Below are 27,463 nucleotides of genomic sequence, written 5' to 3' on the forward strand. Positions count from 1 at the left end.
TACCATTTCACTCCACTGTTTTTACTTTGTTCTTACTTTGCAGTGTAGCTCTGGAACTTTATTAGGATAAGATGTTACTTTTTTGGTATAATTTGTAGAGGATACCCAAGAACAATGCCTCTTAAACTGCAAGGGATTTCTTTGAAAAAATAATTTTAGAATCTGAAAAGATTTGTCTCAGTCATTTCCTAGAGTTTGAAAGACTTCCCAGCTGATACATTTGTCAATAAAAAATAGAAAATGTAGCTGAAATTTGTCTGCTGGAGACACTTCTGGTCTATGTGTGTATAGCCTGAAGCCATAGCAGCTTGTTGAGGACCTTGTTTATTTCATTTTGCTCCAGTTGTATTGTAAGTGATATTTCAGTTGTCAGTATTGTTAACATTTTCTCCGCTCATTTGAACCCAAACACATTATGACAAATAGTCACAAAATCCAATTAAAATAATCTCACATAGAAGGAATTTTACTTTAGTTTAAACTAAAATCCTGATATGTAGTCTTATTAGATTCACTTGAGTATAATGTCCATAGACAGCAGCAGTAACTGTGAAGTTAAGCCATTAGTACCATATATTTAAAAAAACAATGTTTACTGTAGTTGTAAATGATTGCAATTTCCATCTGAATTTTACAGTGTATATTCTTTGATCGTCTAAAATATAACACTAAAAACTTTGTGGGTTTTTCCACATTTGGGGTTTTCCAGACCACGGGGCTGCACACCACTTGCCTGAACTTTGCATAAGAACTGAAATTCACCTGGAATTATATAAACCTGTGCAAAGTGACACTCACTGAATTCACACATGACAATGTTTGATATTTTGATCACTCAGCATAGAATTGACTTGAACTTACTGTCAGAGCTCTTAGCTATTACTGTAAATTACGCAGAATATTTTTTAAGCTAATGGATTTGGGGTGGGAAGGAAATAAAAGTATCATGCTAGAAATGTAGTCATTAAACTATTGTATGTGCATAAAATATGTCACTATAAAAGCAGTGAGGTGAACTGCAATTTACTTTCCTGAAGCACACCTCTGTGGGTCTCAAAAAATCCTGTGTAAAAGTAAATGACAATTGTCTTCACTGCTATAATTATCATTGTTGTTGTTACGTTATTTTTTAACTTTTAGGTTGCTAAAGTGTAATGGTGAATTCTTTAGTTGAGTTTGGTTGACTACATATAATCTTTTCTCTGTTTGAAAAATACTTGCCACATAGTAAACACTACTGGTGGCAAGTTTCTGTTTTATTTCAGGAATATTTTCTAGTGGATTTCTTGTCCCACTTGATTCTGTGAAATAATTTTAAAGGGATTATTTCTGTCAGTTAATGCTAGTCCAAGTGATAAAGATTAAACTAAATGTAGGCTCCAAAGTTATGAATGCAATCAGTCATTCTAGCTAATGAACCATTTGAGCTCTGTTTATGAATACTCATCAGCTTCCTGCATGATCATTCTGCATTTGGCTTCTATCGGGTCACCCTCTGTTAGTTGTGTCTTCATAAGCACGTGAATCAAAGGAACCAAGACAAGAAGCCTAAGACTGGTAATGTCCTGTGCTGTTTGCTATTATTCACAAAATAGTTCATTTTAATGAAGCAACAGCAGTAAATTATCAAGAACTTTTTAAGAGTTCTCTAAACCCAGGACTTTAAAATCCGGGCTCCTTTCCTGGAGTTGTTTGCAAAGTCTAAGCAATCCATACCTTACAATCTGAGGATAGGCAGTCTAAATGTAAAAATACAAAGGGAAATAAGGCATTATTAGAGACTCTCTGGCTGTTACAGAAATCAGAAATGCTATGAAATGTTGGATCTGTCAGTTTTCAGACCAATTTCTGGTACCCTGGCCCTACAGGTATGGTTTCTTTAGGAAAAAAACATCTGTGGCTGCCATGAGACACCATGTTAAAAGTTTTAATGACTGAACCATAAAGCATCCAATTCCTCCAGTAATCAGCAGGGGAAGTAGTTTATGATATATGGACAATAAAGTTGCTGGATAAAAGAAAAGAGGTTAAAGGCCAAGGCAGGGACAATGTTAAAACTTCCCGAGGTGTACAGTGATCTGCAGAAGAACCATAACAGTGTCCCTATGTACTTTTCCTAAGAGTGCTGTAGGCTTGATTTTCTCATAATGCAAAAGCATTTCATGACACAAAGGGCTTCTAATCTTCAAGCAACAGTGAAAAAAAAAAAAAAGGAATTAATCCATGTTACCTCTATTTATATGTTTCCCTAGTTTCCCTGCCTGTAACGTTGCTCCTTTTGCTAATTTTTCAGACCAGTGGAGAGACCAATCATTTTTTTTCCCTCACTAATTTCTTCCTAGGCTGAACTAGGAATTTGCTTTTTTCATCATGATTCACCTTTTTTGTCATAATCAAAATGATTATGCTCATATCTGAGCTAGGTCCCTGCCAGACTGTTTCCAGTCATGTGAACTGGAGTGCATCCTTCCTTCACTGTCTCAGTGGCTGGGCTGCCCATGAGGAACTATGGCGCTTCTGTGGATGCTGTTGTAGAAGAGATTTGCAAGGTTCTACCATTGCTTGCTTTTTTACTTGCTTTCTTAAGAAGGCAGTGTTTATGTGCTAGGGTGCTCTGTGTCATTTTTTTCCTACTGCCTAACAAACTTTGCTTGTTTCGGTCAAATCTGACAAATTTGAGCAGATACAGCTCCTAAGGACATAGGACCACAACAGACTTGCTGGAAACAGCCAGCTGTGTGGAGGAGAGGTTTTGGTGGTGTCTCCTCTAAGAGAAGGGTCACAGAGTGAGTTTATCCCTTTGTCTAAAACCAGATATTTTAAATTACTTGCTACAGGGGAGCTTCACTCTTAGCTGAAGAGAATCCAGCCACAAGAAAAGAATACTTAGGAAACCAGCTCCCTCTAATTTCAGTTGCTCATCTGTGTTGCAATGAAACCACAGTCTGAAATAACAAAATCCTTTAGAAAGTGTGGTCTGTGCAACAGCCATATCATAATTCAATCATGTACTTAGTACAGTGGAAAGGGTCCATGTGTACACATGCACTCACACTCACCTCTTGCTCACAATTAGTTCAGCTAGTCAGGGCATGGCACTGATAATGCCAAGGCCAAGTGTTCAGTCCCTCTATTCACTTAAGAGCTGGACGCAGTGATCCTTGTGGGTCCCTTCCAACTCAGAATATTCTGTGATTTTATGGTGTAGTAACTCTTTTACTCTAGAGTTCAGCTTGAAAGCCTCTGACTGTCTTATCTTCTCCCAACACAAATATCTATGAAACAGATTGGATCTCTGTGGCCTTGGAAGGTAGACAGTGATAATGTTTAATAAATAATAACTTGTAGGGGAAATGGACTACCTTTTATAATTCCCAAGATAAAAATATCTTGCATTAGTGTTAGATTCAATGAAAGTAATATCTTGCATACTGGATGCCAATATTTCTTGTAAAATTTAAAATGCTTATCCAGGGCAGCAGCCTTTGTATTCCTTGATGTCTTAGTACCAATTAAGTAGTTATTTCTGTGATGTTTCCTCTTATGCATTCTTATGATAGCATTATCAATATTTAAAAATAAACTTCATTCTGGTGTCTGGAATACCAGTATTTAAGGTTTCACCCTAATTTGTCCTGGGATGGTAATAAACATAAAATAGAGAAAAAAATCTGAATGAGATGCCATTTTAGAAGACACAGAAGAGAAAAAGAGATCAATGAGGCATGTCCTATCTGGCTTCTAGCATTGATATAAATGTAAAATGCAGAAACCCATATGAGGAAACCTTATATAAGGATGTTGTAATAACAAAAATACCAATATGCAGGAATGATTAGTAGGCCATGCCAGTGTGAGAGTAGTGCAGTATGTTAAAGAAAAGTCAATTCATATTACCAAATTAATAATTTCAATGAGTGAGACAGGATTGCTATGTATTACAAGTGTATAACAATGTCGCCAGACACATATTACTACACAAAAAGCCAGAAGTTCAGATTTGGCTGATATGTTGAAGGATTCAAAAACATTGCAAAACCAAAAAAAATGTGCTGCTCAAACTAACCCATTTATAATTTAACAGATTGGAGAACCCACGGACAGAGACTTAACCCTTGATTTCATTCTGAATAGCACACAGAATCCATTCCAAAGTCTTGATATCTGAAAGAGTTTTCCATAGCTACAAATTGCTCTTAGTTTTGATAGCTTTGAAGAAACAACAAACACAAAAGGTCTTTAGAGTGGTACTCACCTTCAGAAAGCAGAAGAACATTGAATTAAGGAAGTGTCTTAAAGAGAGGCTAAAGAGGAAACTGTAGAGAGTGAAATCTTTACAGGTGGTTTAGAGAGTATTAAGGACCTTTATGTGAGACAGAGAGTAAATTCATACCACACATCAAGTAAGACTTGAAAAAGAAAAGACTCAGCATGACAAAACAGCAGGAAGACATCCTTTAAAAAAAAAAAAATTATATCCAAACAGGGAAAGTACACAAGATCATAATGTCTGGTAAGGTAAATGTAAAAGAAAATAAAGCAGTCTAAAAAAGCATATTACAATGAATGAAAAAAGAATAATAAATCTTTCTGTAAATACCGGTAGCAGCAAGTTTGCCACAGAATCTTGGGAATAATATTTAAGCAGAATAGAAGATCATTACTTGCAGAAAATAAGCTATGTGGAATGATTAAATGATTGCTTTGCTGCTTTGTTCAACAAAATTCTTAGTGGAAGGATTTGTGGAGATTGCTGTGCTAGAACCCTTTTGATGAACTCACTGAGGAGTGACTGGAGTTGCTGGTAGGAATAGGGAAACTTATCACAAATAAATCAATGGAAAAAGATTCTATTCTCCCAGGTTTTCTATAGCAATTCAAAAGAATAATTGTCAAACTACTGACAGCAGTAAGTAATCACTAGCTCAGAACTGCTTTGATATCTGAGCAAAATGTTGCAAATATCTCACCATGTTTTCAAGACAGAGTAGAAACCTTAAATTTGTAAGTTAATGTAGTAGGCCAACTTATAAAAATTATCATTAGGAGTGGGATTAGAAATTGATGTTACATTGAGGGGTAGTCAACATCATGCTTGTGAAGGAACAAGTCATAAAAACTTAGTGAAGTCCTTTGAGGAAGCCAGCAGACATGAATAGAAGCTGACACAGCCAGCTAGGTCTCAGAAAGGACTCATCAATTTCTTTCATCAAAGGCTCTCACAGAAAGGAATAGACACAGAATAAGAGAGAAGCCCTCAAATGGGCATGAAGTTCTTTAGAATAAGGAAAGAGAACTAAGAAATAAATAAAAGTTCATTTTCTAGTAAGGAGGCATGTAGCCAGTAGAGTCCTTCAGGACAAGTCCCAGTCTTTGTGCTGGTACCTGTATTGTTCACTGGAAGAGGTTATATCAAGTTATTTCAGAAAATATAAATGAAGGCTGACTGTGAAGAATTTGGGACAGATGTTGCAAAGCTTAAAGTGAAATTCTTTCCTTATTGCAGCTGCAACAGTAAAAATAAATGTTGTCTTGTTTGTGAGGTAAACTCTTTCTGAAAGAGAGGAAAGTGGAATTATAGATTTAAGTTCAGCTAGAGGAAACCCATAAATAGATTAAATAAATTGAGTACATCTTACATCTTTCTGAAAAAGACAGAAAAGCCTGGCTTAAAACAATTATAACTGCCTAAAGTTTTCACTTAAATAACTAACCCATAACAAAATCACATTAGCTGGCTTGACACAGCTCTCTGAGCACCCAGATATGTTGAGTATATCCTCAATAAATGGATGTAAGTACAACAGGACTGGAGAAATTAATATTGTTCCTGGGTATCTGATAGTCTTTTCTGTGAGACTGCTCTAAGAACCTGAAGAAATTAATACTACTGAGCTGTCACTTGGGCTGTACATGAATTTAACTATATATAGATATACAATTCCAGAACTTACAATAGTAATTCAAGGTCAATGGTAAGTGAGAGTTGTGCAAAAAATAACTGAGATGGGATGTAAAGAATAATCAGGAAGGAGTGTATATATTATATGTGAATGTCCAAGGTGTACATGGTGCTATACCCTGATGGACTAGTTAACTAAGAGCTGTGGTCATCAAGTATAAAACATTTCCTTAGGAAGGACTTTTGTCTTTCAAAATTGTTTTGTCCCTACATTTTTTTTATGAAAGTTATGTGAAAATTTTAATTTAGCTGCACAGATGTAGATATTTTTCTTTAATATCCATTTTCATTAACAACACTGCTGCTGAAGAGACTGGAAAATACTTTGATCCAAAATTATACACAGAGGAGTGTGGGGTGGGCTGGGGTGGGGGGAGTTAGTATTCACATGGTAACATGGGAGTAACATAGGTATGGAATTGGTGAATGTGTCTGGTTCAAATTCATGGACTCAAGCAGATTTTTGTGAATTCTTTGACGTTTTGAAAAAATCGGATCATGTTATTTTCTCTTCTGCATATGTATATATGCATAAACAGATGTGTATATGGGGTTTTGTTTACATTGTGCTGTTCAGTCAGCTAACAGCCAGATTAGAGGGAACTTTGTTAAACATGTGATGTGAAATGAAGAATTTAATTGGCTGAAGTAGTTTCTGCGGGTGTTCAGCCTAATGCAGGTCAGAGCTTGTTAGTCAATTTGTTCTCTGTATATCCTTATGCCCATCTGTTTCCTCTACTATTTTTTAAATAAATTTAATTTCTCTCTTTCCAATTTGAAATATGACAGACTGTGGGAGTCAAATGTCTCCTGAATTCTGTAGCCTGCTTTCAATCCTTGCCATTGTAGCTCTCAGCAGGTGGCCTGCCAGGAGTAGCTGAAACCAAGAGCTCTTACTTGCATCTGCTGGGACACTCCTGTGGCTGGCAGATGCTCCAGAGAGAAGGAAACTGAATGGCCATTAAAGTCATCTGTAAACCTTCTACCGGCCCAAGGATCTAGCACAGGTCCAAAGAAAGAGTAAATACTAAAGAGTAAAAGCTGGTTTACTTCTTTCTTTCATTTGACATCAGTTTCCAAGGAAACAGAACAAAACGTGAGAGCTGGGATCCAGCAGCTGAGATTGACTCAGCTGGTGGCTAGTCCTGCTTCTGTTCCCATGGAAACATGTATCAAATTGGCAAAAATAAGAAAATAGGGCAGGGTCAGTTCTAAAATGGCAGGATGAATGGCTGCTGCTTAACAACAGCTACTTAACAAGATGAGGCGTGCTGGTATTTATTCCTCTTCAATAAACAATTCCAGTTTTAGTTCTGCCTCCCAAAAAATAGTACTTATAATATTCCCACCTTAGGAATGTAGGAACCACGATCATTGACCAGACTTGTAACTCCTCTTGTCCAGCACCTCATTAAAAATAATGACTGGCCCAAATACTTTCAGAGGTGGGTGCCAGAAACGTGCAGTGCACATCTGAAAGTTCATCTGTCACATTTGAAAATTTCAGCTGTGATTCATAATGAGTAGTAACTTGAAATGAGCAGTTGTGTATAACTCATAGTTCTTATACTCTCACTAATTGAACACTTTTGTTTTTCTCATAAATGTCAGAGGGTTTTGACTCTTGCAAACTTTGCACAGATCAGAGTAATTGCTAGCTAGACACGGTGTGAAGAACTTCCTTTCTCAGTTTTGGAAATGTTGCTTTTCAGTCTCATTGAACATACATTATTTTTCTTTTAGGGAAAGAGAAGAGAACTGAGTTTTCCACATTTCCTTTGGAAGCACCAATCATTACTATGCATCTGTGTGTTTACAACCTTATTTTCCTCTTTTCTCTTTGGTAGATAGTCCCAATGTTATTAAGCTCTTTTTCATGTGACGTGGAAACTCTAAAGCATCCTTTTTAGTTAGGATGACTAATATTGCATATTTTAGAATATCTGTGTAATGTGTTTTATCTATTATTCATCCTCTTCCATATATTTAGTGTATTATTTTTCACTGTTGCACACCATTGAACAAAATCTTGGACTTCACAGTCAAAGCGATTCCCAGAACATTTCCATGAGCTAATTATGACTCTGAGAAAACGTATAAGTAGTTCTACTGTTTTTACAGTAGCATTACAGCTACTGAAATCAAATTCCACTTGTCATCATATGGCCCACTCAGCTACACTCCTCACATTTTTAGACCCAATTAACCTCAGTATTTTTGTCTGGGTATTTTCATGGCTGTGCTATTGGGCAAAACTCATTTTAGTATGGAATTATGGTTCTTTCAGAACCATACATATGATTCTGTATATCTTACAGAGTGGAAGTATTATTCTGGAATATGGAAGTAGGAGAGTGGAGGGGTTTTGCTATATAATATGCTAATAATAATAATATATAATACATAACTTGGGCTACTGTTATGTAGTCACATTTCTGGCCTGTCACTGCTACTTTCCAGTAGCTACTCCAGTTCTGAGGGTTCTGCTACCAGATGTACCCAACAGGACCCATCCTTTCAACTGCTTTTGGAAATACAGACTATTGTTCCCCCTTTGGGATTTTAAGGCACAATCCCTAGTCCTCAGTGAATTAGTCTGTTGGAGGAAAGGAAATCAGATGTCAGATATCCAACCCCAATGAGTCAGTACAGACACACGGACCGAAGCAGTCATTGACCACTTATGATAGCAGCACTGCTGAGGTGCTGCGTGAGACAACCAGTGAATGATTCACCACCTAACCATCATTAAAAGCAGCAGACACATCATCTGTCAGGGATACCTGGCTGCTTCACACAGAAGCCACTGTGACAGTTTTGTTGATTCATTGAGGAGGTTCAGTATATGATAGACACAGTGGCACTTCTTCACTTTAAACTTCAAATACATAGGATACAACCATTCAGATTTATTTCTCTGAAAACTGAAGCCAGAGCCAAACTGAACCCTGATTTTATGCTCCTTCATAAGACTACATTGTTGGTATAGGACAACGCTGATATTTTGGCAGTTAGGAGCTGCCCACCAAATAGAAACATAGCTGGCTTTAGGATACTTCAGCATTTGTTAAGCACTACCACATTAGCAAGGTCATAGAAGGTCTTTTCGTCACATACTTACCTTCTTCTTTCAAAGATAAATCTCTATGAGATCTCTGGACATATTTTTACTTAAACTTCATATTGAGTGTCAAGATTTACAAGCTTTGTAAGCCAGACATTAATTTTTTTGGGTTTTGTTGTTTGTTTTGTTTTTTTTTCTTCTCAGTGATTTGAGTTGTTAATATCAGAAGTAAAAAAAGGCAAGAAAACTCTTTTCTCCATCAGCCACCAAAACCTGATGAGGAAAAAGGAACTGATTAATCTTCCTTGTTGCATATTATCCTGGGTACTCAATGTTCAACCCTTTCTAGCATGGTAACACCTCTCTTGTTTTCTGGAAGAAACCACCACTGTATAAGACAGACTTTAATGCTTATGCCCAAAACCAGATGCTGATATGGATAAAACTAACCATAACAAATTACTCCACAAATATGCTAAGGCTGCAGTAGAGACCAATAAAATCTTTCCACCAGACATCTCTGAAAATAGAGAACTCTCCATTAAAATAGCTATTTAGAATAGAAGATTATCTAATGTAATTAGTACTTCTTTGGGGGAAGAATACTCTCTTCTTCCTTCAAATGTTTAAGTAGGCTGATACTGAAATATACAATCTAGATATCCCAGTGCTTCTTTAAAACTATTATTTCAATCCTAAGCAACTTTTTGGAGAAGGCAAGCCTCAAGCTTGTATTATAGGCAGTTATAGGTAGTATCATTTGCCTAGAATGTCCTGAGTTCTGGCCCGCAAATTGTACTGGAAAGGTTTAAGGGCAGTGATTGTAAATTTGGAAAAGCAAGCCACAAGTAACCTGCCACAAGATCTTTATGCAGTGCTTGACTATGAAGTAATGCTCTCTCACTCAAAAGGAGCACCTTGGCTTTGCACTAAAACCACTTCAGTGCTGCTCAAATTTAATGGGATCTGATGTACTTTTCCTTCAAGGTGAAGTGCCAGGTGGAGCACTTCTGTTTGTAAGCACACCCAGGGAGACAGGGAGAGCTGGCTGGACAGCCAGGGCACACACACACACAGGCAATAAGCAGATGGCAGAGTGCTGCAGACTTCACCCAGACTTTGTGCTGGTGGACAGAGGGCCTGAGGAAAAGCTTCCTTGAATAAAGCCATCCTCTTTATGGCTATGCAGTACAGGTCATTTTGCTTCTGTGTTTGGTTCTCCTGGATTCCTCATTGTTTGCTCTCTGACAGAGCAGCAGCTGTAAGCAGTGGAACTGTATTTGTGCCCAAACCTTGAAGACTCTGGTCTTCCCTAGCAAAGCAATGCAGTCATATTTTGATAACTATTTTTTTTTTTTTAAGTGCTAGTACCAACACAGGACGTTTTCTGCAAGTGCCTTGGGCCATTCTCTGCTGGAGTTTCCCACATGGTAGTAAATCAAACCCTTCATATGATTACTTTTTAGGTATGTAAAATTATTTTGCTTTAGAGGGTAAATTTTTTTCTTCTCTGATAAGCATGTTCTAAAATTAAAACATATATTTCATATGCAATTGAGGAAAAAACTTTTTTCTGCCTCTGGCAAACACTAGCATGGACTTTTCTATAAAAATTGCAAATTTTCACAAATCTCAGCTGTACAAAAGCAAGGATTGTTTCTCAATTAGTTGTCTCCCGCATTAATATCCAGCAGAATGTGTTTATGCTTATGCATTTTTATTTTAAAATATCCTTCTTTATAGACTTCTCTCCCTGGATAAAGGAGAAGAAACACATAATACCTCTTAACCACATTATTAATGGGGCCAATATGCATTAGCAATACTTTGGTTGCATATGTATTTTTTAAAGGTGTAAAACAGTGGGAATTGTGCTTTTTAAAGACCTGAATCACCCTGAAGTCTACTTTCCAAACTGTCTTGTTCTTAGATCTTCAGCAGCTCTATTCTGGGAAGTGCATTCCTTTTTCCATGCTTCTCTACCCTCCTATAATGTTTTCTCCTGCCTATGTCCATGTACTGTCGTGCTTAACAAATCTTACCTCCTGCTCACTTTCACTCCCATAATGTGCAAGTCATTCATAAAACTGACTGTGTCAAAGGACAGCAAAGTTGTGGCTTAGGCCAGCTCAGCTTTAGATCACCATCCACTCTAGAGCAGCTGTTAAAGACTGGTGATGACCTGACTGCTGGTGACCATCAGTCAGAAGCAAGAAGAAAAAGTGAAAAATGGATGCAGATTGGGCAATTTCCCAAGAGAGGCACTCACTTCTGTTTATGCTAAGAATACTCAAGTCTGCTCAAGTCCAATAATTTATTTTTTTTTTCTTTAAAGAAGGAGTTATGAATCAACCATAAGCTACACAGGTTGGTATGGACATACTTCTGGACAGTCAGTGTAAGGCTTCCCAGCAAGACCTGATTTAATGGTTTGTAGTTAAGACTCAAAAATAAATGCTTACTAAATAGTCATGTGGAAGTGGAATGAGTTCCTAGTGCATGAGGGTGCCTCATACAGGGAGACACCCAGTACCCACAGCTGTAGCTGCCTAGCAGCCCTCTTTGTTGTTGATTTTTGTTGTTGTGGTTTTTTTGTTGTTGTTATTCTCTGTTTGTTTTTTGTTTTGTTTTTGTTTGAGGTTTTGTGTCTGTTTGGGTTTTTTGTGATTTTTGGGTTGTTTTATTTTTTTGGTGGTGGTAGTCAACACTCTTTTCAACAGAAAATTCTGAGTTTTCATTTTAATGTCATCATTACTTCTCACCTTAACAGCAACATCATGGATCCATTATTTTGATTTTTGGGTACATAAAAAAACCCAAAAATGTACCTACTTGCCTTTTGACTACTTGTTTTTGAGAACTTGTATTAGCCATTCTAATTTTTCTAATGTAATTTCTGCTATAATATATAACTTCTATATTATGACTGGGTTTTAAAGGAGTCCTGGTTATCTCAAATTACGTTTTTGATTTTTATTATTGGTGTACTTATTTCTTTAGAATTCCCATTTTATTCAATGCTTTCCATTGATTCTGGGATATTTTGATTGCTTTCTCATGAAGCATCTATGACTCAAGTAAGAGTTTTAGAGAGCTGAGAATCTTTCTAAGCAATTGATAATTCCTTTATCACTTTATATCAGGTGATTTGTGAAAAAATGCTTGTCTAAATATTAATTTTCAATAGGTTGCATATAGATGTAGATGTATATGTATGAATGTATGTTAATATGTACAAATATATATATATAGTATCTATCTATCTATCTCTATATATGTGTCTATATATGTAGTATCTTGACTGTTGATATTTATTTCAGTATTTCAGTTCTGGTATTTGGTCAGGGACATAACTGAAACAAACAGTGGTTTGGATTGTGGTTGACAAAAGCTGAATATTCCCCTCCGTTTTTTCTTTCTGTCTGCTGGTTGCTTCCCTGCAGAAAGGGAATTTTTTATCTGACTGCTTTGATTGGTTCTCCCACATTTTGTGGGGCTATTGCAAATAAAAGTGGAACAGCAGAACATTACACTTTCATCCCAGATCTGTAGGGCTAATGATAGAAAGTTCCATTTACTATGGAATTTTCTGTTTGCAATAATACCATTGAGCCAGCATGTAACTTTGTGCAGCAGATGAAAGCAAAATGAGAATTTCTTGCTTCCAAAATGGAGATGCTCTTCAGCTTTGCTATATGGGTTGAAGGCACAAACCTTTAATGCTTTCATTGGGATCTAATCTTAATAATGCTGTGAGCAGTTTAAACCAAAGTATTTTCCGTTTTTTCATATTTTTCATTTGCATACATTATTATAGAAGAAAGAACAGCCAGTTAAAGTGCTCTGGAGACACATTCAGGATGGAAATGTGTGTGTGATGACAAACCATCAAACAACATTATAAGAGACAGCATTGCACAGAAATACTGGAATAAGATGGAAAAGTTCACTGTGGGGGCAATCAGGACATTTTTCCCCCTCTTTTCCAGTGTTTGGAGTTTTAAAAATAAATTAATAAAATAATATGAAATGAGATCTATATCAGAAATCACCAAAGTAATTAGTTAAGCAGTTAAAATTATGAACTTGACAAGTCATTTTGCAAGTCACTATGACAATGATTTCATAAATTGAATGCCAAACAAGATTTTTGGTTTAAGGGAAAATGACAGGATAGGTGAAGCTGCATATAAATAAATGCCAGGTGATGGTTAGATCTTGATACAAGACCACTCAGTTTTAAGAAAATATCATCTTAATGTACAATAGGATTCAAAAGGCAAACCAAGTGTAAGGAATTTTAAGAACAGAAATAGGGGACAAAATATAAAGCAATACTATGCCAGTATTTAAATCCAGAGTGGAGTTATACCCATACTGTGTACAGTCCCAGCACAGTTCCTGACCTCCAGGAGATGGAAAACATCCAGAGCTATGTAGAGCCTTGAGAAGTATGGATGGAATAGCCCCCATCCAAGAAATAAGCTGGAAAAGAGATGGATGAGGACAGGGCAGAATAAAATCTTCAGTGGCTTAGAAAATATGATTAGAAGTGGTCACACATAGTCTATTCCTATACAAGAGCTAAGGACTGTGAAGTGGAACTGGCAGGTGCAAAGAACATAATGCAGGTGGTGAACTTCTCTGCAAAATGTTGTCCTTCCTAAGAGCTTACATGGGATTAACATAGCAACTGGGCACACCGGTGAAAGAAAAAGCTATCAGGTGTTAAACAAGCAGACATGACCTCACTCTGAAGAAATCATTGTGTGACAGGTGATAGAATATTCTAGAGAATATTCTAGAATATTCTAGTTGTTCTATAGAATATTCTAGAGAGTTGTTCTATATGCTTGGTCTTTTTCAGATTCTTCCCCAGGGGAGGCATGGTTTGGTAGGACTTGAGACACACATTGGGCTAGACAGATTTTTATGAGTACATCTATTATATACATCAGCTATGGAGAAAGGGAATACCCCTGTATTTTTTTAGTTCTCTTTGCTTTTAATTTTATTTCATTTCTTTATAATTGTTTTCATAGAATAAAGAGAACAATTCTGACAAACTGCAGATAGCATTTCTGAACATTGATGGAAGAATGTTTAGAATGTAATTCTCGACACCAGGTGTCCTGCATTCTTTTCCAAGTATGTCACATATTTTTAGAGCACTTGATAGTTGTGCTGTTATGGGAAAACATATTCTTCTAATATGTCATAAAGAGGAAGAGATCTTTAGTGTTTACCCAATTTTTATTTAATTCGTACAAACTGACTCCTGAAAAAGAAACTGAGGTTAAGAAATTAAATACAGAATTATAGAATCTTTGAGACTGGAGGGGATCTCTGGATATTTTCTGCTTCAAGCAGAGTCACTTATAGTGCATTGTTCAAGAAAATGTCTAATCATATTTTGAATACATTCAAGTGTGGACTCTCTACAACCTCTCTGGGCAACATGCTAGAGTGTTCAACCACCCTCATCATCATGTTTAAATGGTACTTCCTGCATTTCAATTTGTGCCTTTTGTTTTTTCATTGAATACCACTGACAAAAGTCTGGCTTCATCTAGAAATATATAGCTAAAAATTGATCACAAGTAAAGAGACACTGTGTGTGGGTGTGAGACTGTGTTTCTAAGGCACTAGATTAGTTGAAGATCTAGAATTGTCTTCTTTGGGGGGGGGGGTAATGATATAACTTGAATTTCAGAGTTTAATAATGATATGAAAGAGATTATGTGATGTGAAGACTGGCCCCATCTTTCTATGTTTCGGAACTGGTCCCCAGATTTTGACAAAGACCTTGTGAGAACTACTTTCATCCCTGCTATTTTCCAGTTAAAGGTTGGCTAGCTTCATCTGGATTTGGAGATATTTTTTCAGCTGCAAATGGCTAACAGAAGAGAGAATACCACAGCTATCACTGCATCTCCTTTAAAATGGTTCATTTGCCTCAGGCTTTAGGATTTAGCTGTAATGAAGATGAAAGATTGATGGCTGACTGCTGACCTACTTTGAGGAAATGAAAGAGCAGGTGGCATGCTGCTGACTAGGAAAGTAAAAGACTGTACTAAATGCAGAGAAATAAAGCATGGCTGAATAAAGTCTCTTTTAGATCACAGCTTCTTTTCAGTAGCCCAATACAGAATAATACACATCTGGAAACCTCAAAACCTCTTTTATATCTCTGCATGTGTAAATATATTTAACCTATTTGAAATAGTTATATTCATTTTACATGAGAAGGCTCTATCACTTACTGCTAGGGCTTTGAATCTATCCAACTGTCACAGCATATTGTAGAAACTAATAGGAAAAGCTAGACAGGGCAAATTACAAAAAATGTAAGGCTTAAAGTGTGACAGATGTTTCAGTGGTTGCAACAAACTATTCTCCAAATTTTGTTTAACCTTTGGCAAAAGAGAGGCACATTCATAAACTCAGAATTAAGGTGCTCCCAACTCTGTGATGAAAGTGTTTAATCATTGTTCTGAACCAGCCCTTCAGGAAAGAGCTGCCACCTTTCAACTGAGAGCAGTGTACTCTACTTTGTGTCAGGAACTTCAGGCATGAAGCACGAGAAGGGACTAGAGGAAAACATTATCAGTTTCTTGGTAGCAGTGCTGTGTTTCAAGAAAACTGGTAATACATTGGTGAATGCAGCTGATGTTGACCACCAAATATGTCTGCAACTTCTCATAACCAACACATTTACAGAGAATGGCATGATTTTTTAAGCTAATTGTTTTCATTTAAAAGCAGCTGTATTCCATGTTTTGAAGCAGCTACAGAAGAAAAGAGCTGTATTTTCTACCCAGTGGGAAGAGGATTGAGCTGCCCAGAGACTGAGTTGTAAGCAACCATACTCCCTTACAGCTTGCATTTCTGCACTTGCAGCAGCCCTCATTGATAGCTGCAGTGTCATGCTGACATCCTGAAATGAGAGGAAGTTTCACAAGCTAAGCAGATCCCTCTGTATTTGGCTTCAGATGGCAACACAAAACTAGGATGTCATTTAAGACATCCAATTCTCTTTCCTTTCGAGAAGAGTCAAAGGGGCGTGCCATTTGGAGAGCTGGCAAAGGTCTGTAGCTTTGTGTAGCTCTGACTTCACCTTCAGTAAATTATTATGAAGGTCCAACTATGTGACAAAAGGCATCTTTATGTATTTTTACACTCTTTTCCTTTAACAGAGAGAGTTTTTAGTTTATTCTTTGGGAGCAAGACATACCAAGCTATTAGGCTGTCAATTCTGTAACTGTTCCCAACAACTTTCTTTTCTTAAATTCTGGGAACAAAAATCTGATTTTATTATCTGACTTTCAGCCCATATTCTAAAACAACTTAATAACTCATGGTTATTTTTGTATTGTCTTCCTTTGTTCTGCACCTTTGAAAGAGGAGACAGCTAGAGGAAGTGGGCATTTACTGTTTTGGTGTTCAAAGATTGAGAGTGATTTAGAGGGATAACAGGGGAAGCATTTATGTGTATATCAGGGAATGTGCTGAATCCTTTTTTTTTTCCCCTTGCCATCCTGTAAAACATTCTAGTTAGGAGAAAACTTACCTTGGAGTTTTCTTTGTATTTTTGGTGAGTACAGGACAGTTGCAGGAAATTTTTCCTTTGTGTACAAATAGTAATAAGCATTATGTATGTGTATCCTGTAAAGGACAAAATCTAATTTTATAAATCTTTTTCCTCAAAAGAAGTCTGATTTCCAAATTGTTATATTAATACTTATGGGTGTGGTTTTCTTAGGGTGTAGGAATTGTGCCATCAAGACTTCCTTTTCTCTGGCTTTGATCTATCTCACCAGGTATCTGATAGCTGCTCTGGGAGCTTGCACTCCTAGAACCCACCTGACAGACTCTCCATCATTTGTTTGCACCATATACAGCTCGCTGAGCACAGACCCTTATTTAAACTCTGCATAAAAGCTCTAGAAAGAACAAAAAAATTAGTTACTTTTATAATGTTAGATTTAACACTTATAACAAATTGAAATCTAATATTAGCATTTTAAAAATAATTTGATGTTAGGATGATTCAGAATCTTTTAATCTTTCATGAATAATAAGACTGCCTATAAACAATAGTGGGAAAAGGAGATGTCCTTTTTCTATTGTTCTTGCTTGGAAAAAACCCATGGGAAATAGGAGTGAAGGTGAGGGTGACATGAAGAAGAAGGGTAACTGGAGAAGATTATTCTTTTGAATCAGAGCTCCACAAGCCAGCAAAGAAAGAAACCAAGGCAAAAAATACATGTCTGCCAGTGAAAATGCATGTGCCTGGGCATAACTAAGAAATATCTGTAAAAAAAATACCAAGATAATTATTTTATCATCATAAACACAGACTACAAAGTGGTAGCTGAATAGATTATTTTTTTTAAGTTTAGTGAAGTATAGTCATTAAAATGGTGGGCCTTGGAGTGTTTTAGAAGTTAGGACTATTTTAGTGCAGTTTGTAAACATAAAATAAAAGACAACTGTAGCCTTAAAAGTTCTATTCAGAATATTCCATGGTGAAGTGATGTCAATATTCTTCTGTATTAGAAATCATAGAATCATAGAATGGTTTCATTTGGAGGGGACTTTAAAGATCATCCAGTTGCAAACCTCTGCCATGGGGAGGGACATCCTTCTTGAGACAGGTTTCTCAGAGCCCATATTTCCCCTAGGTGTCACAGATACAATTTTCCTTTTGTATAGCATTAGAAGGAAATTTACTGCCATTGATACTGAAAGATTTAAAAAATGTCTAACTCTAGTTGTGATTCGCATACAAAGTTGAGAGGATTAAAGTAAAGGTGAATCCTAAGATGAACATACTTTGTGGCATTTCTAAATTGATTTTAACCTAACTTACAGCCATTTCATTCACGTCAGAACTCTGGCTGGTATGCAGTTATTAATGTAAAACCTTTTTCTAATTCTGCAATTTTTTTACCATTTTAACGGATATATTTTAACTTCTATAAATTAAACCAGTGATGCAGACAAGCTACCACTTTCCAAGCTATCAGGTTACCTGTCACAGAAACATTCACTCTAGGTGGTACAGGCTGAAGGATTGTAATCTTATCAATTAGGTATTTGAATACCTAGATTTGAATCTATCAGTGTACAGAAATAAAAAGTATAACTTGTGAAAATTTAGTTTTCTTTGGGATTCAGTTTTTACTTGATGTTGTCAATGGAATTATTAATCATAAACAATTTGTGAGAATTGTGATGGGAGTGGTCTGTAAAAAATCTTTTGGTAGTAATTTGATTACTGCTTGCTCACATTTTCAGTCTCAACACTCCTTTTTCTTTTCCTCCATGTTTTCCTAACCCTTTCAATGAACAGAACTGTGGCTTTTTTGCTTTGATGTATGTCCCTTTTGATTAGGAGATCATCAATTATTTAGATTGTTCCAAACCTTGCAGTCTAATACTTTGAACATAAGACTGTAAGTAGAGCATTTTCAAGATCAGTGTTTAAAAATAGGTCATGTTTTTCAAGAGATCAGCCAATTCAGTGCTTGAAAATCTGGAAAATGAAATACTGATTAACATTCAGTATTTGTTAACCTAATATGGACTTGTTTTTAAAACATTAGCTTTATTATCTTCTCCATTTAGAAAAGTCACTTAGCTTATATACAACATTTAATGCTGGTTGTATCATTAACAGTATCTGTTAAAAACAAGAATAATGATATTCTAGGGGTTTTGCTGAAGGAAAATAAGGTATTTTCTCAACCTCATAAAGATATCAGTAGTTTTTTGCTATGATAATTATTTGGTGCATGTGCTTCATTATTATTATTAATAGTAATAATAATATTTTGCATTTCTGAAGCACTTTTCATCTGCCGACCTCACTTCTTTTTGCAAACAGCTAATTAGACTTCAAAACACAGTAAGTGGTGCTATACCCACTTTTCTGCAGGGCAGTACTGGAGGGCAAACCATGCTGCCTCTCAGTAGGCAGTCCAGGAAGCTTGAGGGGATGAGTAGGAACCCCCATGAATATGAATTGTGAATTAATATGCCATGAGGCAAGTTTTCCTGCTCATTCTGGCTAATTAGCTCATGGCCTGATAATGAAAAGGACAGAGATTTCAGACTGTTCCCTGCATCTGTGTGCTTAGAAGTTTTCCCCTTATCTCATTATATGGCAGTGAAATCATAACAACCACAGAGCTTTTCACAGTAGTTTCATACACAGAGAGAAGTTCAAAATTTGTTGATTAAATGGTATTTTCCATCCTAACTTGTATAAGTGGTGATAGTTATATTTCTTCCAGTTTTGCTTCTTTTGCTTTGTTGTTTTTCAGATGAGTTCTGGCCAAGTGCTTTCAACAATGTAGCTGCTGGTACTTGTCTAGTTTCAGTGGCTCTCCAAGCACTGGCTGTCGCACTCAAGTATATTAGAAATGTTCACTGCACAGAAATGCTGAGAGAGAGCTAGTTACATCATCAAACCACAGATTCAGTTAAACATCCTCCTTTTAAATAAGGATGGATCAGTGGATACTATCTCTTTACCTCAACTTTAACAGGACATTTGACACTGTCTGCCATATCCTCATAGAGAAACTTGCAGATGATGAACAGACAAGAGATTTTTAGGCTGAATGGCTGAGACTAGAAGGTGGTGACCAGCAGCACAAGTCCATCTGGAGGCCAGTAGGCAGTGGTGTACCCTGGGCTCAGTCCTGGGTCCAGCCCTGTTCTCATCTTCCCTGATGATCTGGATGATGGAGCAGAGGGTACCCTTAGTGGGGTAGCTGGTGGTATGTACCTGGGAGGGATGGCTGGTGCATGAGGGGATTGTGCTGCTGTCCAGAGGCTCCTTGAAAGTCTGGAGAAATGGACTGACAGGAAGCTCAGGCAATTCAACAAAGAGAAATGTCAAGTCCTTCACCCAGGGAGAAACAAGCCTGAGTACCCTGGGGGCTGACCAGGTGGAAGTAGCTTAGCAGAAAAGGACCAGGGCTTCTGGTGGACACCACATCAAACATGAACCACGAATATGCCCTTGCCATAAAGGTGGCCAATGGAACCCTGGGCTGCATTAGACAAACAGCAGAAAAGGACCAGGGCTTCTGGTACATCAAACCACATCAAACATGAACCACAAATGTGCCCTTGCCATAAAGGTGGCCAATGGAACCCTGGGCTGCATTAGACAAAGCACTGACAGGAGGGGAAAGGAGGATCCTTCCCCTCTACTTGCCATGGGTGAGGCCACACCTGGGGTGCTGTGTCCACTTCTGGGCTCCCCAACACAGGAGAGGTAAGGACACTTAAGAGAGCCCAATGAAGGGCCACAAGCATTTCTCCTATGGGGAAAGGCTGAGAGAGCTGGGACTGTGTGTAAATATAAGGACACTTAGGAAAGTCCAGTGAAGGGCCACAAGATTCAGAGACTGGATCATTTCTCCTATGGGGAAAGGCTGAGAGAGCTGGGACTGTGTGTAAATATATGTGATATACATATATATGTACATATGACACATGATATACATACAGCTGTGTGAATAAATACCTGAAAGCAGGGGGGACAAGGAGGATGGAGCCAGGCACTTAATTTTTAAAGGCACTCAGTGACAGGACCAGAGGCAGTGAAGAACCTGAAACACAGGTGGTTTTTTCTGAACATTCAGGTAACATATTTTTGCTCTGTGGCTGACTGAGCAGTGCCACAGGCTGCCCAGAGACACGGAGGAAGTATTCTCACCCTTGGAGATACTCAAAAGCCACCTGGATATTGTCCTGGAAAACCTGCTCCAGGTAGCTCTGCTTGAGCAAATGGGCTGAACAAGATGACTTCTGAAGATCCCTTGCTACCAAAGCCAGTCTGTGATTCTTTGATTCTGTAAAATAAAAAAATGTGGATTTCCTAGTAGCTCTACCTCAGGGCTACTTGGGATTTCCTCTCTGCTACTAATTTTACCTTGGTTTCCATGGAGTCAAAGGCAGAGGAGCAGAAAAAATCAAGTAATGAAGCCTACAAGTAGTTTCTTAAGGGAATGAGGAACTGAATAAGGTAAATTGATATGAAATAAAACAGAAACTATTGTTTACTTCATTGAATGCCTGAAAAAATAACAGAAGTATGTCTCTGAATGAAGTATTCTCTGCATTGGTATTTAGCATAATTTTAAAAATATCTTTAATTTTTCCCAATTATATTTATTACTAGTAGATTTTTAAACAATAACAACATTGAGTGCTTACTGAAGTATATTATGGACACAGAGGATATTAATACCAGTGACATAATTTAAGTCTGAGGCACAGATGGCTGTCCTACACACAAGTGAATTTCAGTGTAATTTTTTACTTAAATTTTAAAAAGAAAGTATTCACTGTTCACAAATATTTGTCCAAGAGACTCAGTGAAGAATCACTGTGATGTGAAATGAAATACATCATTAACATAGCACAAATAGTGAAGTTTATTGTACCTAATATTTAGTATTTGAAAAAGAGTAAGGTAAAAATGATGGTTGAATTTTCTGTTCTTAACAACCAGAGTACAGAATGTCATTTTGTCACCTGTGTCTCATGAAACAGCTCATCATAACACATATCATAGATTTTTTTTGTCTCTGCCTTTTTTTTCTTACCAGTTATACTGCTGATTCAGGCCCTGACTCTGCAAGCTGTTGTGTACAGCTACCAGCATGTGCTCACTGCCTGAACTGTGGCTTTTCTCAACACATGCAGTATTCATTTTACCACCAGATTCTGCATTAAAATACTGGAGATTATTTAGGGAGTGGTGGTGGGATTTTTATTTTCTTTTTTCCTTTTTTCCGCTCTTATTTCTCCCTTTTTTTGGTTTTTGTTTTGTTTGGCTTTTTGGTTTTTGTTTATTGTATTGTTTGTCATCAAAGAAAGTAAATATTCCGTGGAGAGGGTCCAGGTGAAAGACTGTTGTTTCAGTGCTCCAAGGGTGAATGAAATACTGTTACAGAGGGCAAAAACATTAAGATGGCATCTTGTGAAGTCAGTAACTACTGAGAAAACTCCAGTGAGAGGCTGTTTATTAGAGATTGTAATGTATAATAAGGAAAAGCTTTAAGAAACTGGCAAGCAGACCAACTAATTTATTAAAAAGATGTTAAGAACTCAAAAACCACGAAGAACCGCACTGATGTAAAATTGCATGGATCATCAAATACAGGCTATAGACTCAGTGAAAACCAGTATTCTGCTGATTCCTTATGGACTTACATGAAATTTGGGTTAAAATAATTCATTTTATAACACCAGAAAGAGTGACTTATCTCAAGATAATGGCTCCAAGGTCCTCAAGGTACAGAATAAGAGTATCCCCTCATGTGACCTATTTTATGTGTGTTGGCTGGTACAGCTGAACAGTTGCAGTCACTCTGTTTATCTCCTCTCTTAGTTTTGCAGAGGAGAACTGTTGGGTTTGTAGGGATGACCATTTATCAGGCTAACCCTGAGGTGCCCAGGGGGTAATTCTGGTGGAATAAGGGCTACAGCAGTAAGTGATATCACCTCGTGAAAGAAAAAAAAAAAAAAAGAAAAAAAAAACCACATAAAAAACAACAACCAAAAAAAGTAATAAAAATGAACACAGTTTTGTTTAGGAAAGCTACAAATCCATCTTTTTCTTCTGTTCCTTGTTGTTTTCATGTTACATATGTCTGTTTTCAGGACTTCTTCCCAGCATCCAGAAATACTGGAAATTGGAAAAAAGAATACACTACTCTGTATTCTGATATTTTAAAATTTTGAAAAGAATTTTTTGCGTGTCCATGTTTTGGCAAGAAAAAGTTTTGGGTTTTTTTCATTTATCATTATGGCAATACCTGTGCTGGGACACTAGAATGATTAACAGCTAACTTTTGTTAACCTTGCTAAGTGTTTATTTTGCTTTCCCCAGCCATAAAATACACTGGGTATACACCGGCATCATTTTTACCTCAAAATTCCTGTGATTGTAGATGTATCTGCTGAATTGCTTCCTGTAGTGTAAAGCAAGTGCAGTGGCACTCAGTGCAGGAACTCAAACTGGTCACTGCTCCTCCCAGAAATCCCCAGGCTGTGTGCTGTAGTTCATCTGAGGGCAAAACAGATGCTGTCCTGAGAAAGGGTTTTGAAATTATTTGTAGATGACTTCTTACACATGATATTAGTATGCTACAGGGGTTTTTTTTATTTTCCACAAAGTGCTTTTATTGTAAGAAGTCTAGCTTGGGCTCGTGCTCTTCCCACTTTTTTTTTTCTTTTTTTCTTTTTTTTTTTCTTTTATTCACCCATTCAGCAATTTATTATGCACCCTGGCAACTTTCAGATCAGATGTCTCCTATCTGCTCCCTCCCTCTTCTCCCCTGTTTCCCTCCTAAACACCTTCTCCTCAGGCATGTAATCTAAGGTTTGGCTCTTTCACTGTTGCCATAAACTACATCAGCTCCCGAGTCAGGCTCTCTGTGGTTGTGGACTTTGGTGAGCCAATGTAATGAGTCTCTTTTAAACTTCTCAGAAAAGGTAATTTGGCCTTTTGGCTTGACTGTTTGATTTGACCATGAAGGAAGGTGAAATGTGAAACTTTCTTGTCTAGATTTTGTTCTCTTCTTTTAGTGGAAAAAATAATAATTATAAAAAATCCTGTCACTAAACTGAAGGAACTATGGATTTTGTGTAAATAAGTCCTGAAAGGGTGCTGGTTTCCAAGCCTTTCTTCACTTCATAACATTTACAGAGTACATTCCTATCTCAACATATATCTACTCCTTTTGTATTACATCTAATAAAATTGTACCAGAATTGCCTGTTATTTCTTGCTTCCCTCCCAGATCCAACTTGTCCTAAATGAACTTCTGTTTCAAAAAAATACAGTCACTACAGGAGCAGTGAGGTGTGTACTCACCACATCTGCACAGACTTTCCAACTGCACCCACAGGAAACACACATAAACCATTTTTATTGCTTATGTGAGCAGGATTGTTTTCATCTGGACTTGTCAGGCCAGCATTCCTATTTATTTTAAAACAACCAGATCCTGCAATTTTTTCTCTTGCTGCACACAGTTGCATGTCTAACAGAAATATGAACTCAAGTATAACCCTGAGTTCCCTAATTCCTGTTGAAACTGATGAGAAAATATTGCAGAAATTAGTGTCTGTGAACTGATCCAAATAAGTATTTAAATGTTCTTCTTTCCTCCCCCTCATTCCCTGGGTGTCTCTTTCTCTCATTTTATCTTTTCATTCTTTCAGCTGCCTTCTTTCCAGATTACTCCTTTCCTCTTTATTCATTAATTTTTAACCTACTGCATCTCTTAACTCAGCTTTTGCCATTGAAAGCTTCCTCTTTCAAGGAAAGATGTTTGTTTTTCTCTCCTCGGCTGAGGATACACCTGCTCTTGGTTAACTAGAGTATTTCCTTTTCTGCTTCTGTACTTCAGCATGCACCAATTTTGCCCAGCTGAGTGTTCCATAATGTGGTTCTGCAGAAAAATTATTAGGATCATTGCTACTGTTTCTTCCTAACTGTTGGAGTTTTGAAGTTGACCATATTGCTAAAAAACATATCCCTTGTTTTGTTGCTGGAATATCTGTTCAATACAGATCAAGTCTTTATCAACCTCTGAAACCATATTTTCTTTTTCACTTGCCTTCAGTGTGTAACTGGATGTAGTTAGTTAACATTGAGGCATAAGGATGTTCACCTATTACTGGGAAGTCACTCTCTTCACAAAATTTTTAAATCATAAAAATAAATTAGAAATAAAAAACCAATAAAATATTAATCTTTGGCTAATTGACAATACATTTTCTTAATAGAACTCCATCATAAATGTTCATACATGCAAAAAATGCTTCTTTAGAGAGAATTATAAAAGGGCACTCTTGCCATAGTTGCAGCATCAAAGTGCATTTTTTGGTGTTGGAGCAAACAAAGCACTTGTTTTTCCAGTCTGCTCTGCTCAGTACAGTGGTTCAGTCAGATTCAAACCCTACTATTACCCTTCTCTGAGGCACTTCACCTGAAAGCTTTTCCAGCCATTGACAGTTGTCTGACCCAATTGTCACTTCAACTTAAACTTTTATACAAGCTTAACACCTTCCCAGGGCCCTTGATTCATGTGTCAGCCTTCAAATATGTCTCCTTGTGCTGAAAAAAAACAAAATACAAAATATTTTATCTCCTTCAAACTGAGAACCCCAAAATAAACAGCAGAAAGAAATGTCTCGTATGACAGCCTATCTCCTACAGAAAACAGAGCTGTGAAGTGCATAGACAGATGGCTTGTGCAGGCAAAGCATATTCTCAATGTGTGATAAATCAGATTTTTTATAAATATTCTTGTCTCTTTTTTTAAAAAACTGCTGTTATATAAAGGTTATTATTAACTGTTGAAGAATGAGCTATCGATTTCGTCCTCAGTGCTGAATGGGAGAAGATCATCATTCACTTGAGACTTCTCACTGGCAAGGCTCTCCTGAGAGGCAATCAAGAACGGTTTGTTCTCCAAAAAATATCCTAGTTTTGGAAGTGACACACAGATTATACATTTTCAGAGTCAACCACCTTTGACAGTTTTAGCTCCATTCTTTCCATTAACATGTATGTTTTTTCTATTAGAGTACAAATATCTGATACGTAAGAAAACGTTTTTCTTCCCTGGAATACAGAATTTCCACTTCTCACTGTTATCTGCTCATCCCAACAATAGGGAATAAGTGATATTTTAGGGTATTACATTTCATAGTGCTTATCTTCTTCCCTTTACTCAAGTCTCCTCTGTTACTCCTGCATATTTCCATCCATCAAACTTAGCTGTTCACAGTATCAAACAAACATATACACTCCCTTTTGTGTGAAATTTTGTGTCTAATAATTTAATTAAGTTGAGGAACATGGAAAATTCATACTGTAAAAAAGCTGAATTACCTGGGCAACTGCTCTGTAATTATGAATGCAAGAGAAGCTAACATTTGTATTTTCCCACAAGCAGATCACTTTTCTGGGTTTTTTTCTGTCCAGACTGAGGACATTAATTGTTTTATCCCACACTGCATGCTCAGAAAGTAGAATCCAGTTGACTGTTTTACCTTCTTTTCCTGTTCTTAATTGTCCTCTTGGCACTCTTAATACATTCTGAAAGAACCACGTCTGCTTCTGTAGCTGGGGGGAACTGTCAGACCTGACACTCTGCTGAGCTTCTTCCCTTTAGCAAGCCAAGCCAGGTCATAGATTGGGGAAAAAAAAAAAAAAAACTTAAAAAAATCAAACCAAGTTTGGGAAAATTTGTTGCTGAGACTTCACCCTGGCAAAGAGAAATCCTGAGCCAGGTCTGAGTGAGAAGCCAGGAAGAAACGGGTCAGAGAAAGCAGCGTAAAACAGAAGTGCTGTTAAATCTGTTGTGGTGAACACATTAATGACCATGGTCAAGCAAGGTCAGTGTTTGTCAGCACTGTTCAGTAGGCTGAGATGAAAAGCCTCTCACTAAAGACAGAAATAGTTCCTGACCTACAAGTCTAACCTGGAGGGGAAAGGGCCTGTCCCTTACTGTTGTAAATGTAAGTGGTTTTGTTAATAGTGCTCCTCATTCTACTGGAGTATTGGTTTTGTGTCTTCTGCATGATCGTTTGTATAGACTAATTAATCATTAAGCTTTCATCTGATTTCAGTGGTGAGGGTTTGAGCAGTGCTTGGATTTAGATTTTAAATCATGACTTTTCAAGTAAGAACAAGGTGTACCAGTCAATGGCAAGCTTGCTGCAATAGTCAAGCTGTTTTAGGAATCCAAATCCCACCTGTAATCTTTCACATAGATAAAAGTCCTATCCTTAAAATACTTTGCAACTTTATTGGTCTTTTATAGGGCAGGGGGAGTTGTACATAAGGTGTATGTAGTAGCTTATATTGTGTGCTAAAACAGAATCTGCCAAACGTCACCTATGCCATTCTGCCATTAAGCTGAATTCTTCTCCTTATCTTTTTATTTTTATTTTATTGTTAAGATCCTGGAGTATTATGAGGAGGACAGTGCCTTTCTGGTTTTTGGTGCACACAAGGAGAAAATCAGTCAGGAGTACAGAAGTGAGAACTAGGGAAAATATAGACAAAGAAGAGCAGCAGGGATGCTGGCTGGTTATGGTAACTGGCAAAAGTGAATGAATGACGTCTACAACTTACGATTTCTTACCTTGGGTGAAACACATGTATTTCAATATGTGGTTTAGGTTGGTTTTTTTAGGTTTTAGGTTTTTTAATAGGCTTATCTCTTATAAAGCAATAATAGTGTTCTGTCAGTGCATGCAGGACTTTTCTCAGTGGCAAATAATCCTGTACTAGTTTTCTGAAGTGCTGTCATAACCAAAATAGGGGTATTTTTTTGCAAATACTTTATCTTATGGTTTTGCCTTCACTCTGTCTTTTGTCGTACTCTTTTAAT

The 27,463-nt window shown here is 37.1% G+C and overlaps 1 protein-coding gene across 1 annotated transcript in view; it reads left to right on the top strand.

Moving 5' to 3' along the window:
* Window positions 1–27,463, top strand: part of GABBR2 (gamma-aminobutyric acid type B receptor subunit 2) — a 458,985-nt gene that overhangs the window by 330,462 nt on the left and 101,060 nt on the right. The window lies entirely within an intron of this gene.

The sequence above is a fragment of the Passer montanus genome, unplaced genomic scaffold (assembly GCF_014805655.1).
Source record: "Passer montanus isolate IOZ18808 unplaced genomic scaffold, ASM1480565v1 scaffold24, whole genome shotgun sequence".
Taxonomy (NCBI): Eukaryota; Metazoa; Chordata; class Aves; order Passeriformes; family Passeridae; genus Passer; species Passer montanus.